This window comes from Ranitomeya variabilis, chromosome 1, assembly GCF_051348905.1.
Source record: "Ranitomeya variabilis isolate aRanVar5 chromosome 1, aRanVar5.hap1, whole genome shotgun sequence".
Classification (NCBI taxonomy): domain Eukaryota; kingdom Metazoa; phylum Chordata; class Amphibia; order Anura; family Dendrobatidae; genus Ranitomeya; species Ranitomeya variabilis.
In genome coordinates, this window is record NC_135232.1 from 246,734,127 (window position 1) to 246,749,216 (window position 15,090).

A 15,090-nucleotide genomic window follows, 5' to 3' on the forward strand; every position below is an offset into this window, starting at 1 on the left:
ATTAATTTGTCTTTTTCTTCGGCATTTCACCCTCAGACAAATGGACAGACGGAGCGAACCAATCAGACCTTGGAAACCTACTTGAGATGCTTTGTGACTGCTGATCAGGATGATTGGGTTACCTTCTTGCCGTTGGCCAAGTTTGCCCTTAATAATCGGGCTAGTTCGGCTACTTTGGTTTCGCCTTTTTTTTGCAATTTCGGTTTTCATCCTCGTTTTTCTTCAGGGCAGGTTGAGTCTTCGGACTGTCCTGGGGTGGATTCTGTGGTGGACAGGTTGCAGCGGATTTGGACTCATGTGGTGGACAATTTAACATTGTCTCCGGAAAAGGCTCAACGTTTTGCTAACCGCCGTCGGTGCGTTGGTCCCCGGCTTCGGGTTGGGGATTTGGTCTGGTTGTCTTCTCGTCATGTTCCTATGAAGGTCTCTTCCCCTAAGTTCAAACCTCGTTTTATTGGTCCTTATAGGATTTCGGAAATTATCAATCCGGTGTCTTTTCATTTGGCCCTTCCAGCTTCGTTTTCCATTCATAATGTGTTCCATAGATCTTTGTTGCGGAGATATGTGGTGCCCATAGTTCCCTCCGTTGACCCTCCTGCTCCGGTGTTGGTTGAGGGGGAGCTGGAATATGTGGTGGAGAAGATTTTGGATTCTCATCTTTCAAGGCGGAAACTTCAGTATTTGGTCAAGTGGAAGGGTTATGGCCAGGAGGATAACTCTTGGGTTTTTGCCTCCGATGTCCATGCTGCCGATTTGGTACGTGCTTTTTTATTTGGCTCGTCCCGATCGGCCTGGGGGCTCTGGTGAGGGTTCGGTGACCCCTCCTCAAGGGGGGGGGTACTGTTGTGAATTCCATTCTTGGGCTCCATCCTGTGGTTGCGAATGGTATTTTTGGGAGTTCTGCTCTTGGGCTCCCTCTGGTGGTTTCAAGTGGAACTTAGCAGCTGCGTTCACTAATCGGTTTCCTGGCCTTGTTATTTAACTGGGCTTTTGGCTTTAGTGGATGCCAGCTGTCAATGTATTTCCTGTGGATTCAGTCCTTTCCTGGAAGTTCTCTGTTGGCCAGTCCATTTTCAGCTTAAGATAAGTCTGCTACTTTGTGGGTGTTTCCCTGCTTATGACCTTCTGTTCAGTTCAATTTATGTCTCTTTTGTCCAGCTTGTCATTATGAAATATTCCGGCTAGTTGGAAGCTCTGGGGTTGCAGATTTGCCCCTCCACACCGTGAGTCGGTGTGGTGGTTATTTTTGTAAACTCTGCGTGGACTTTTAGTTTTTTATACTGACCGTACAGCAACCTATCCTATCTCTGTCTATTTAGATAGTAGTGGCCTCCTTTGCTAAAATATCTAGTTTCATTTCTGAGTTAGGCCGTGCAGAGGCGTCTAGGCAGAGTTAGGTACGCTCCACGGCTATTTCTAGTGTTGGTGTTAGGAGTAGGGATTGCGGTCAGTAAAGTTACCACCTCCTCAGAGCTAGTCCTATTTTTGTTTTACCCACTAGGTCATTTCAGTGCTGCTCCGTAGTGAGTCCATGATTGGTTTTGCCCACCAGGTCATCTCAGTACCGCTCCGTACCCACCAGGTCATAACAGGTATCTCTGTCAAACGTCTCTTCTATCTGTGGGCTAAGAATTGTGTCATTTGAGAGCTCCATTCAAAAGTTTTTTTCTGTCTTTTACCCTAGTTCTATACACAATTTTGAGTAAAAAAAAAAAAAGGCCACATATTGAACATTGTTGTATCTCTGTCAGATGCCTGGTCTACCTGTGGGCTGCAAATTTGAGCATTTCACGTCTACATTCACCTTTTTTGGTGGTGTGCTAGCCTAGTTCTATACAGTGTTTTTCTGTTAAAAATAAAAATACAGGCTACATATTGAATAGTGTGGTATCTCTGTCAAACTATCCAATCTGTGGGCTGAAAATTGCAGCGTTTGAGGGCTCCAGTTCATTTTTGCTGTGTTTTGCCCCAATTCTATACGGTATTTTTCTGTAAAATGAACAAAAAAAAACAGGCCACATATTGAACAGTGTGGTATCTCTGTCAGATGTCTGATCTATCTGTGTTCTACAAATTTGGGCATTTCAGGCCTACATTCACCTTTTTGGCGGTTTGTTATCCTAGTTCTATACAGTATTTTTCTGTTAAAAAACAAAAATGCAGGCCACATATTGAACAGTGTTGTATCTCTGTCAAACGCCTCTTCTATATGTGGGCTAAAAATTGTGACATTTGAGGGCTCCAGTTAGTTTTTGCTGTGTCTTACCCTAGTAATTAGCAACAGTTTAGTAAAAAAAAAATAATTGTTACCTACAGTCCAGATATTTTAAACAGTAGTTTTTACGCACACTGATCACATAAAAGTTTGCTCCAAATTCATCCATTTGTAGTGAACGTGGAAAATATTGTAGTCCATTTAAAAGGGGCAAGGGACGGGGAAGTGGACGTGATGCTGATGGTGCATGCAGAGGCCAAGGACATGGGCAAGCTGAAATTGGGCCACTACAAACGTCCACATCTTCTTGCTCGACCAATTACTAGGGGACCGCAGAACACCACTATTGAACCCAGAGCAGTGTCCAAAGGTTGTTGGTTGCATAGCGGATAATGCATCCAGTCACTTTGACACCACAACCACGTCTTCCACACGGTCAAGTCTGAGTATCTGTGAGTCTGGACAGCATATTACTCACCCTGATAATCCTTCCCCCCACCATGCCGAGTGCCCGGAGACAACTGATACAACACATGGACACTTCGAAGAGTTGTTCAATTTTCCATTTATAGATTCTGGCCTCTCGCCTGGTCAACTTGAAGCGGGGAAGATGAGATCGCATGTAGCGATGCCGAAATATTTGAGCAGCCACAGTCACACGAAGGTGACAGTGGGAAATTGTCACAAGAGGTGGACAATGATGAGACACAGTTTCCAGAAAGTCAGGAGGTGCACCAGGGTGCGGATGTGGATGATATAGTCAGTGACCCAACCTGGCAAGAGGACATGCAGAACGAGGACAGCAGCACACATGGGGAATGAGGCGTAGCACCACAACTGGCAGGAAGAAGCAGTGTGGTTGCCGCAGACAGAAGGCAGGCAACTGTTCCCAGTAACACCAACATGACGGAAGTTGCCAGTCCATCTGTAGGTCTTCCCGAGTCTGGTTGTTTTTAAAGACTCTGCCGATAACCCCAACAAAGGCAATTTGCATCACCTGACATGCCCACATCAGCAGGGGTAGCAAAACTACCAGCCTGACCACCACCAGCATGACCAGGCACATGGCACCAAAGTACCCAAGATTGTGGGCCGAACCCCAGGCTCAAGAAACAGTGTCTGCAGGTGACACCACTACTTCTTCCACTGGTCTGCATGCAAGCCAATCCCCTGTCCACGGTGCATGCGAATATGCCTCCTGCCCTGCACCTGTCATTGCCCACAGTCAACTAGCACCATCATCAAGCACGTCCACGTCCTTGTACCAGCGCAGCCTTCTATTGTCCATACCCCAATCATTGGAACGCAAGCGGAAATACGCAGCCAATGCCCCACAGGCCACAGTACTATATTCACACTTTTCTCATCTGCTTGCGCTCAAAATGTTGCCTTTTAGGCTTGTGGAGATGGAAGCTTTCCACAACCTTATGTCGGCGGCCGTCCCAAGGTACTCGGTTCCCAGTCGCCACTATTTCTCCCGGTGTGCCTTCCTGGCATAATACAAGCACATGTCCAACACCATTACCCGTGCCCTCAATAATGCTGTTACTTGGAAATTCCACCTAACCACGGACACGTGGACAAGTGCTTGTGGGCAGGGATAGTATATCTCACTGATGGCACACTGGGTTAACATAGTGGAAGCTGGGTCCCAGTCGGACTTTGGGATGGAACACGCCTTCCCAAGGAGGATTGCGGGCCCTAGGTCAATCAGGGTTGCCCCAACAGCCTACAGCTCCTGCACCTCCTCCTTCTCTTCAGCCTCCATCTCCGAAATGAGAAACTCCGTCACAAGCTGGAAGCACTGCAGCACTGCCTCAGCCAAGCTGCAACAGGCTGTGCTGAAGCTAATATGCTTAGGTGACAAACCGCACAGTGCTGAAGATTTGTGGACAGCTATGAAAGAGCAGTCAGATTTGTGGCTGACACCACTGAACCTATAGCCAGGCATGGTCGTATGTGACAATGGCTGGAACCTGGTGGCGGGCTCTGAGGTGAGGTGAGCTCACACATGTACCTTGCCTGGCCCATGTGCTTAATCTCATAGTTCAACAGTTTCTTAAAAGCTACCCGAAGCTGCCAGATCTGCTTGTGAAAGTACACCACCTGTGTGCCCATTTTAGAAAGTCAGCTACAGCTGCAGCTGCCGTTGCTGTGCTTTAGCAGGGTTAGCAGATTCTTGCTCACCGACTCGTGTGCAATGTCCCCATGCGTTGGAACTCTACACTGCATATGTTGGAAAGGATTTGTGAGCAGAAGAGGGCAGTTGTTGACTACAAGCATCAACAAGGCCATCGTTATTCAGTTCAGACTCCACACATAAGACCTCAGGAGTATACATGGATGTCAGGCATATGTACTATCCTACAAAACTTTGAGGACACCACCAAGATGGTGCAGCGATGATGCCATAATTAGCATCACAATCCTGCTTCTCTGCATTCTGAAAAGCTCTCTGCTCACAATGAAAGAGGATGCATTGCAGGCGAAGCACGAGGACATGGAAAAAGGAACCATAAAGGGTGATATTACACATAACCCAGCCAAATGTCGTCCCAACATGGATTGGTAGACAATAAGGAAGAGGAGGAATAGGAAGAATAGAAGCTACTTTCATGCGCTATATAGAAAGTATTACAAGCACAACTGTCATACCTTCTGTTCAGCGTGGAGGAGGAGATGGAGGAGGGCAGCATGGTCAGTCATCCTGTTGGTGAGGACACAGAAGTCTTGCCTGTTAGCAGTCTGGCATGCATTGCTGATTTTATGTTGTGCTGCCTTTCCTGTGACCCTCACATTATCAACATTTGCGGTGACACTCATTACTAGGGTTAAGCGACTTTCATTTTTTTAAGATCGAGTCGGGTTTTGGGAAACCCGATTTTGTCCAGAGTCCAGTCGAGTGCAGTCAGCCGATTGTCGCTAAAAGTTGGGGATCGACCGAAACACGAAACCCAATGCAAGTCAATGGGGAAGCATAGTCGGCAGTGAGTGGAGGCCAGGAAAACATCTACAGTGCCCATTTTAATGGCAAAAACATTCATTCTTGTTTCTGAAGCTTGTCAATCTTAATTAACTTTATAATAATAGTTGGGCATTGGAACTTGGGGGTCATTTGGCAAAAGTTGTTGGGGGTAGGGCTGGTTCAAGGTTTTAATGGGCCCAGGAAACGTGGACTACGTAAGTATTTCAACGTTGCAAGTGCTGTGATCCTGAGCAAGCAGGGGGGGCCCACTCGTTCGCATTGGCACTGGCACAGGGCCCCTCAAAGTATGGCGGTGTGTTTGCATGGCGGGGGCGCCTCCCACCAGCAGCGACACTTTTGCGTACTCTGAGGGGCCCTGTGCCAGTGACGTCGCCAACGAGTATGCCCCCCCCACCTGATGAAGGAACCTGCACTTTCATCTGCACCTTCCTCTTTGTCCCTGTGTAAGGTGGTATAACATGCGGGAAGGGGAACCTTACTTTCAGCAGGGTCAGATTCTGGCTGTGTAGAGTGCAAGGGGAATGTAGTGGTCTAGGTCAATGTACCAGCAGACTCATCTAGCAGTGGCTGGGCAATGGGCAGGATGAGGAGGAAACAGATATAGGGCCAAAGAATAAATTAGGCTAAATGCAGTTCAAAATTGGTAACAGGACTAAACAGGCGGCATTGCTTTGTTCAGTGGAGTAGCAAACCCAAGAGCAGCAAACACTTTTTCAAGGGCCCAACCACACCAGTAGGCCAAATGCAGTTTAATATCTGATACTATAGGCCAAAAGCCAGAAGGTAGAAGCTCAGCTGTATTCAGTTGAGGACAAACACCAGGCAGGGGCAGACACCGTTAGTAGGCCCTAAACACCTTTTTTTTAAAAAAATAAACAGCACTTAATGATAGCCAAAAGGTTGAAGCTCAGCTGTATTCAGTTGAGGACAAACACCAGGCAGGGGCAGACACCGTTATTAGGCCGGAACCACCAATTTGTTTAAAAACAGCACTTAATGAGAGCCAGAAGGTAGAAGCTCAGCTGTATTCAGTTGAGGACAAACACCAGGGAGCAGCAAACAGAGGTATTAGGCCCCATCCAGCAATTAAAAAAAAAAAAAAAAAAAAAGCTTAATAAGAACCAGAAGGTAGAAGCTCAGCTTTATTCAGTTGAGGACAACACCAGGCAGGGGCAGACACCGTTAGTAGGCCGGAACCACCAATTTGTTTAAAAACAGCAGTTAATCAGAGCCAGAAGGTAGAAGCTCAGCTTTATTCAGTTGAGGACAACACCAGGGAGGGGCAGACACCGTTAGTAGGCCCTAACCACCAATTTTTAAAAACACAGCACTTAATGATACCCAAAAGGTTGAAGCTCAGCTTTATTCAGTTGAGGACAACACCAGGCAGGGGCAGACACCGTTAGTAGGCCGGAACCACCAATTTGTTTAAAAACAGCAGTTAATCAGAGCCAGAAGGTAGAAGCTCAGCTTTATTCAGTTGAGGACAACACCAGGGAGGGGCAGACCGTTAGTAGGCCCTAACCACCAATTTTTAAAAACACAGCACTTGATGATAGCCAAAAGGTTGAAGCTCAGCTTTATTCAGTTGAGGACAACACCAGGCAGGGGCAGACACCGTTAGTAGGCCCTAAACACCATTTTTTTTTAAAATAAACAGCACTTAATGAGAGCCAGAAGGTTGAAGCTCAGCTGTATTCAGTGGAGGACAACACCAGGCAGGGGCAGACACCGTTAGTAGGCCGGAACCACCAATTTGTTTAAAAACAGCAGTTAATCAGAGCCAGAAGGTAGAAGCTCAGCTTTATTCAGTTGAGGACAACACCAGGGAGGGGCAGACACCGTTAGTAGGCCCTAACCACCAATTTTTAAAAACACAGCACTTAATGATAGCCAAAAGGTTGAAGCTCAGCTTTATTCAGTTGAGGACAACACCAGGCAGGGGCAGACACCGTTAGTAGGCCCTAAACACCATTTTTAAAAAAAATAAACAGCACTTAATGAGAGCCAGAAGGTTGAAGCTCAGCTGTATTCAGTTGAGGACAAACACCAGGCAGGGGCAGACACCGTTAGTAGGCCCTAAACACCATTTTTTAAAAAAATAAACAGCACTTAATGAGAGCCAGAAGGTAGAAGCTCAGCTGTATTCAGTTGAGGACAAACACCAGGGAGCAGCAAACAGAGGTATTAGGCCCCATCCAGCAATTAAAAAAAAAAAAAGAAAAAAAAAAGCTTAATAAGAACCAGAAGGTAGAAGCTCAGCTTTATTCAGTTGAGGACAACACCAGGCAGGGGCAGACACCGTTAGTAGGCTGGAACCACCAATTTGTTTAAAAACAGCAGTTAATCAGAGCCAGAAGGAAGAAGCTCAGCTTTATTCAGTTGAGGACAACACCAGGCAGGGGCAGACACCGTTAGTAGGCCGGAACCACCAATTTGTTTAAAAACAGCAGTTAATCAGAGCCAGAAGGTAGAAGCTCAGCTTTATTCAGTTGAGGACAACACCAGGCAGGGGCAGACACCGTTAGTAGGCCGGAACCACCAATTTGTTTAAAAACAGCAGTTAATCAGAGCCAGAAGGTAGAAGCTCAGCTTTATTCAGTTGAGGACAACTTGAATTAGGGACTGCAGACAGACTTAGCAGGCTGTCCCCTGTGTGGACCATGCATCCAATACATTAACCCATTGAGCCACAAAGGACACGTAACCTTCCGTGGCCATGCCTACAGGTCCATGTGTCTGTTGTCAGGTGTACCTTTGGACTCACAGATTGACAGAATGCAAGGACAATGCGGTCTTTAACATGCTGGTGGAGGGGTGGGATGGCTTTTCTCGCAAAAGAATTGTCAACTGGGTAGCTCATAGCGTGGTACATCGTAGTCCATCCTGGCTTTATTAATATTAAATAAAATAAAAAAATAGGCTCTATGCACTGTAAAATAGGTTCCAGGGGTACACGGGCAGCAGTGGTCTGGTCAGTGGAGGCCTAGTGGAAGGAGGGACCACAGACAGGCTTCGAAGGCCTAACACAATAAAATGGGCTGGCTGTAGGCACTTTATAATTGGTTCCAGGGGTACACGGGCAGCAGTGGTCTGGTCAGTGGAGGCCTAGTGGAAGGAGGGACCGCAGACAGGCTTCGAAGGCCTAACACAATAAAATGGGCTGGCTGTACGCACTGTAAAATAGGTTCCAGGGGTACACGGGCAGCAGTGGTCTGGTCAGTGGAGGCCTAGTGGAAGAAGGGACCGCAGTCAGGCTTAGAAGGCCTAACACAATAAAATGGGCTGGCTGTAGGCACTTTATAATTGGTTCCAGGGGTACACGGGCAGCAGTGGTCTGGTCAGTAGAGGCCTAGTGGAAGGAGGGACCGCAGACAGGCTTCGAAGGCCTAACACAATAAAATGGGCTGGCTGTAGGCACTGTAAAATAGGTTCCAGGGGTACACGGGCAGCAGTGGTCTGGTCAGTGGAGGCCTAGTGGAAGGAGGGACCGCAGACAGGCTTCGAAGGCCTAACACAATAAAATGGGCTGGCTGTAGGCACTTTATAATTGGTTCCAGGGGTACACGGGCAGCAGTGGTCTGGTCAGTGGAGGCCTAGTGGAAGGAGGGACCGCAGACAGGCTTCGAAGGCCTAACACAATAAAATGGGCTGGCTGTAGGCACTTTATAATTGGTTCCAGGGGTACACGGGCAGCAGTGGTCTGGTCAGTGGAGGCCTAGTGGAAGGAGGGACCGCAGACAGGCTTCGAAGGCCTAACACAATAAAATGGGCTGGCTGTAGGCACTGTAAAATAGGTTCCAGGGGTACACGGGCAGCAGTGGTCTGGTCAGTGGAGGCCTAGTGGAAGAAGGGACCGCAGTCAGGCTTCGAAGGCCTAACACAATAAAATGGGCTGGCTGTAGGCACTTTATAATTGGTTCCAGGGGTACACGGGCAGCAGTGGTCTGGTCAGTAGAGGCCTAGTGGAAGGAGGGACCGCAGACAGGCTTCGAAGGCCTAACACAATAAAATGGGCTGGCTGTAGGCACTGTAAAATAGGTTCCAGGGGTACACGGGCAGCAGTGGTCTGGTCAGTGGAGGCCTAGTGGAAGGAGGGACCGCAGACAGGCTTCGAAGGCCTAACACAATAAAATGGGCTGGCTGTAGGCACTTTATAATTGGTTCCAGGGGTACACGGGCAGCAGTGGTCTGGTCAGTGGAGGCCTAGTGGAAGGAGGGACCGCAGACAGGCTTCGAAGGCCTAACACAATAAAATGGGCTGGCTGTAGGCACTTTATAATTGGTTCCAGGGGTACACGGGCAGCAGTGGTCTGGTCAGTGGAGGCCTAGTGGAAGGAGGGACCGCAGACAGGCTTCGAAGGCCTAACACAATAAAATGGGCTGGCTGTAGGCACTGTAAAATAGGTTCCAGGGGTACATGGGCAGCAGTGGTCTGGTCAGTGGAGGCCTAGTGGAAGGAGGGACCGCAGACAGGCTTCGAAGGCCTAACACAATAAAATGGGCTGGCTGTAGGCACTTTATAATTGGTTCCAGGGGTACACGGGCAGCAGTGGTCTGGTCAGTGGAGGCCTAGTGGAAGGAGGGACCGCAGACAGGCTTCGAAGGCCTAACACAATAAAATGGGCTGGCTGTAGGCACTGTAAAATAGGTTCCAGGGGTACACGGGCAGCAGTGGTCTGGTCAGTGGAGGCCTAGTTGATGGAGGGACCGCAGACAGGCTTCGAAGGCCTAACACAATAAAATGGGCTGGCTGTAGGCACTTTATAATTGGTTCCAGGGGTACACGGGCAGCAGTTGTCTGGTCAGTGGAGGCCTAGTGGAAGGAGGGACCGCAGACAGGCTTCGAAGGCCTAACACAATAAAATGGGCTGGCTGTAGGCACTTTATAATTGTTTCCAGGGGTACACGGGCAGCAGTGGTCTGGTCAACGGAGGCCGATTGTAATGAGTGTCTGCCAGTTAGTAGTCAAAAACAACAATTAAATGTGAATGTCTCGCATTAAAACAAAACAAAAACACTAAAGGGTGCAATCATTAGGTTCAGGGGTGGGATCCTCTGCGTTGTTTCAGACCTACTAATTTAGAGCAAAGTATTTACTGTGGTAAATAGAGGACACTGCCCCTGACTAGGGTTGAGCGAAACGGGTCGATCATTTTCAAAAGTCGCCGACTTTTGGCTAAGTCGGCGTCTCATGAAACCCGATCCGACCCCTGTGCTTGTCGGCCATGCGGTACGCGACTTTCGCGCCAAAGTCGCGTTTCAATGACGCGAAAAGCGCCATTTCTCAGCCAATGAAGGTGAACGCAGAGTGTGGGCAGCGTGATGACATAGATCCTGGTCCCCACCATCTTAGAGAAGGGCATTGCAGTGATTGGCTTGCTGTCTGCGGTGTCACAGGGGCTATAAAGGGGCGTTCCCGCCGACCGCCATCTTACTGCTGCTGATCTGAGCTTAGGGAGAGGTTGCTGCCGCTTCGTCAGAAGCAGGGAGAGCGTTAGGCAGGGTCCACTAACCACCAAACCGCTTGTGCTGTAGCGATTTCCACTGTCCAACACCACCTTCGGTGTGCAGGAACAGTGGAAGCTATTTTTTTTTTTTTTTCCTCAGCGCTGTAGCTCATTGGGCTGCCCTAGAAGGCTCTGTGATAGCTGTATTACTGTGTGTACGCCACTGTGGAAACCAACTGCTTTTTTCAAAGCACATATCCTCTTGTTCCTTTCTGCACAGCTATCTTTTTTGTTTGTCCACACTTTTTATTTAATTTGTGCATCAGTCCACTCCTATTGCTGCCTGCCATACCTGGCTTAGATTACTGCAGGGAGATAGTAATTGTAGGACAGTCCCTGTTTTTTTTTTTTTTTTGTGGGAGATTAAGATTGGCATTTCTGCTACAGTGCCATCCCTGTGTGTGCCATCTCTCACTGAGTGGGCCATAGAAAGCCTATTTATTTTTTCCGTGATTTGTGTTCTAAATTCTACCTCAACACAAAAACACTACATCAATCAGTGGTAGAAAAATATTGGCCTCAGTCAGGGCTTGTGTGCCACTGCTGTGTGTGCTATCTCTTATTCAGTGGGCTATAGAAAGCCTATTTATTTATTTATTTATTTTCTTATTATTTGGTTTCTAAAGTCTCCCTGAAAAAAAAATAAATAAATAAAAAAACAGTGGGAGAGTAATATTGCCCTTTCAGCTTGTGTGCCAGTCTTGACTCCTGGGTGTGCCACCTCTCTCTCTAATTGTGGGCCATAGAAAGCCTTTTTTTTTTTTTTTTTTTAAATATTATTGGGTTTCTAAAGTCTCCCTTAAAAAACAAAAAATACATAAAAAAAACAGTGGGAGAGTAATATTGCCCTTTCAGCTTGTGTGCCAGTCTTGACTCCTGGGTGTGCCACCTCTCTCTCTAATTGTGGGCCATAGAAAGCCTTTTTTTTTTTTTTTTTTTAATATTATTGGGTTTCTAAAGTCTCCCTTAAAAAACAAAAAATACATAAAAAAACAGTGGGAGAGTAATATTGCCCTTTCAGCTTGTGTGCCAGTCTTGACTCCTGGGTGTGCCACCTCTCTCTCATTCAGTGGGCCATAGAAAGGCTATTTATTTTTTTGGTTTTTTTAATATTATTTGGTTTCTAAAGTCTCCCTGAAAATAAAAAAAAAAAAACTTAAAAAAACAGTGGGAGAGTAATATTGCCCTTTCAGCTTGTGCGCCAGTCTTGACTCCTGGGTGTGCCACCTCTCTCTCTCTAATTGTGGGCCATAGAAAGCCTTTTTTTTTTTTTTTTAATATTATTTGGTTTCTAAAGTCTCCCTTAAAAAACAAAAAATTCATAAAAAAACAGTGGGAGAGTAATATTGCCCTTTCAGCTTGTGTGCCAGTCTTGACTCCTGGGTGTGCCACCTCTCTCTCTCATTCAGTGGGCCATAGAAAGGCTATTTATTTTTTTTTTTTTTTTAATATTATTTGGTTTCTAAAGTCTCCCTGAAAAAACAAAAAATACATAAAAAAACAGTGGGAGAGTAATATTGCCCTTTCAGCTTGTGTGCCAGTCTTGACTCCTGGGTGTGCCACCTCTCTCTCTCATTCAGTGGGCCATAGAAAGGCTATTTATTTTTTTGGTTTTTTTAATATTATTTGGTTTCTAAAGTCTCCCTGAAAAAAAAAAAAAACATAAAAAAACAGTGGGAGAGTAATATTGCCCTTTCAGCTTGTGTGCCAGTCTTGACTCCTGGGTGTGCCACCTCTCTCTCTCATTCAGTGGGCCATAGAAAGCATTTATTTTTTTTTTTCCTTGATTTGTGTTCTAAAATCTACCTCAACACAAAAACACTACATCAATCAGTGGGAGAAAAATATTGGCCTCAGTCAGGGCTTGTGTGCCACTGCTGTGTGTGCTATCTCTCATTCAGTGGGCTATAGAAAGCCTATTTATTTATTTATTTATTTTCTTATTATTTGGTTTCTAAAGTCTCCCTGAAAAAAAAAAATACCTAAAAAAACAGTGGGAGAGTAATATTGCCCTTTCAGCTTGTGTGCCAGTCTTGACTCCTGGGTGTGCCACCTCTCTCTCTCATTCAGTGGGCCATAGAAAGGCTATTTATTTTTTTGGTTTTTTTAATATTATTTGGTTTCTAAAGTCTCCCTGAAAATAAAAAAAAAAAAACTTAAAAAAACAGTGGGAGAGTAATATTGCCCTTTCAGCTTGTGCGCCAGTCTTGACTCCTGGGTGTGCCACCTCTCTCTCTCTAATTGTGGGCCATAGAAAGCCTTTTTTTTTGTTTGTTTTTTAATATTATTTGGTTTCTAAAGTCTCCCTTAAAAAACAAAAAATACATAAAAAAACAGTGGGAGAGTAATATTGCCCTTTCAGCTTGTGTGCCAGTCTTGACTCCTGGGTGTGCCACCTCTCTCTCTCATTCAGTGGGCCATAGAAAGGCTATTTATTTTTTTGGTTTTTTTAATATTATTTGGTTTCTAAAGTCTCCCCTGCTGTGTGTGTGGCAATCCCTCCTACCTCCTCCTACCTCCTCCAACCTCCTCCTCCTCCACCTGTCCCTGGGCTCCAACACCGCCAGTTGCCGTCCAGAAGTGCTGTACGCACAGTCAACAGTCGCTCCTCTGTTATTGGGGTTCAGTAACGTCAGCTGTTCCCCTGCTGTGTGTGTGGCAATCCCTCCTACCTCCTCCAACCTCCTCCTCCTCCACCTGTCCCTGGGCTCCAACACCGCCAGTTGCCGTCCAGAAGTGCTGTACGCACAGTCAACAGTCGCTCCTCTGTTATTGGGGTTCAGTAACGTCAGCTGTTCCCCTGCTGTGTGTGTGGCAATCCCTCCTACCTCCTCCTACCTCCTCCAACCTCCTCCTCCTCCACCTGTCCCTGGGCTCCAACACCGCCAGTTGCCGTCCAGAAGTGCTGTACGCACAGTCAACAGTCGCTCCTCTGTTATTGGGGTTCAGTAACGTCAGCTGTTCCCCTGCTGTGTGTGTGGCAATCCCTCCTACCTCCTCCAACCTCCTCCAACCTCCTCCTCCTCCACCTGTCCCTGGGCTCCAACACCGCCAGTTGCCGTCCAGAAGTCCTGTACGCACAGTCAACAGTCCCTCCTCTGTTATTGGGGTTCAGTAACGTCAGCTGTTCCCCTGCTGTGTGTGTGGCAATCCCTCCTACCTCCTCCAACCTCCTCCTCCTCCACCTGTCCCTGGGCTCCAACACCGCCAGTTGCCATCCAGAAGTGCTGTACGCACAGTCAACAGTCCCTCCTCTGTTATTGGGGTTCAGTAACGTCAGCTGTTCCCCTGCTGTGTGTGTGGCAATCCCTCCTACCTCCTCCAACCTCCTCCAACCTCCTCCTCCTCCACCTGTCCCTGGGCTCCAACACCGCCAGTTGCCGTCCAGAAGTGCTGTACGCACAGTCAACAGTCGCTCCTCTGTTATTGGGGTTCAGTAACGTCAGCTGTTCCCCTGCTGTGTGTGTGGCAATCCCTCCTACCTCCTCCTACCTCCTCCAACCTCCTCCTCCTCCACCTGTCCCTGGGCTCCAACACCGCCAGTTGCCGTCCAGAAGTGCTGTACGCACAGTCAACAGTCGCTCCTCTGTTATTGGGGTTCAGTAACGTCAGCTGTTCCCCTGCTGTGTGTGTGGCAATCCCTCCTACCTCCTCCTACCTCCTCCAACCTCCTCCTCCTCCACCTGTCCCTGGGCTCCAACACCGCCAGTTGCCGTCCAGAAGTGCTGTACGCACAGTCAACAGTCGCTCCTCTGTTATTGGGGTTCAGTAACGTCAGCTGTTCCCCTGCTGTGTGTGTGGCAATCCCTCCTACCTCCTCCAACCTCCTCCTCCTCCACCTGTCCCTGGGCTCCAACACCGCCAGTTGCCGTCCAGAAGTGCTGTACGCACAGTCAACAGTCACTCCTCTGTTATTGGGGTTCAGTAACGTCAGCTGTTCCCCTGCTGTGTGTGTGGCAATCCTTCCTACCTCCTCCTACCTCCTCCAACCTCCTCCTCCTCCACCTGTCCCTGGGCTCCAACACCGCCAGTTGCCGTCCAGAAGTGCTGTACGCACAGTCAACAGTCCCTCCTCTGTTATTGGGGTTCAGTAACGTCAGCTGTTCCCCTGCTGTGTGTGTGGCAATCCCTCCTACCTCCTCCAACCTCCTCCAACCTCCTCCTCCTCCACCTGTCCCTGGGCTCCAACACCGCCAGTTGCCGTCCAGAAGTGCTGTACGCACAGTCAACAGTCACTCCTCTGTTATTGGGGTTCAGTAACATCAGCTGTTCCCCTGCTGTGTGTGTGGCAATCCCTCCTACCTCCTCCAACCTCCTCCAACCTCCTCCTCCTCCACCTGTCCCTGGGCTCCAACACCGCCAGTTGCCGTCCAGAAGTG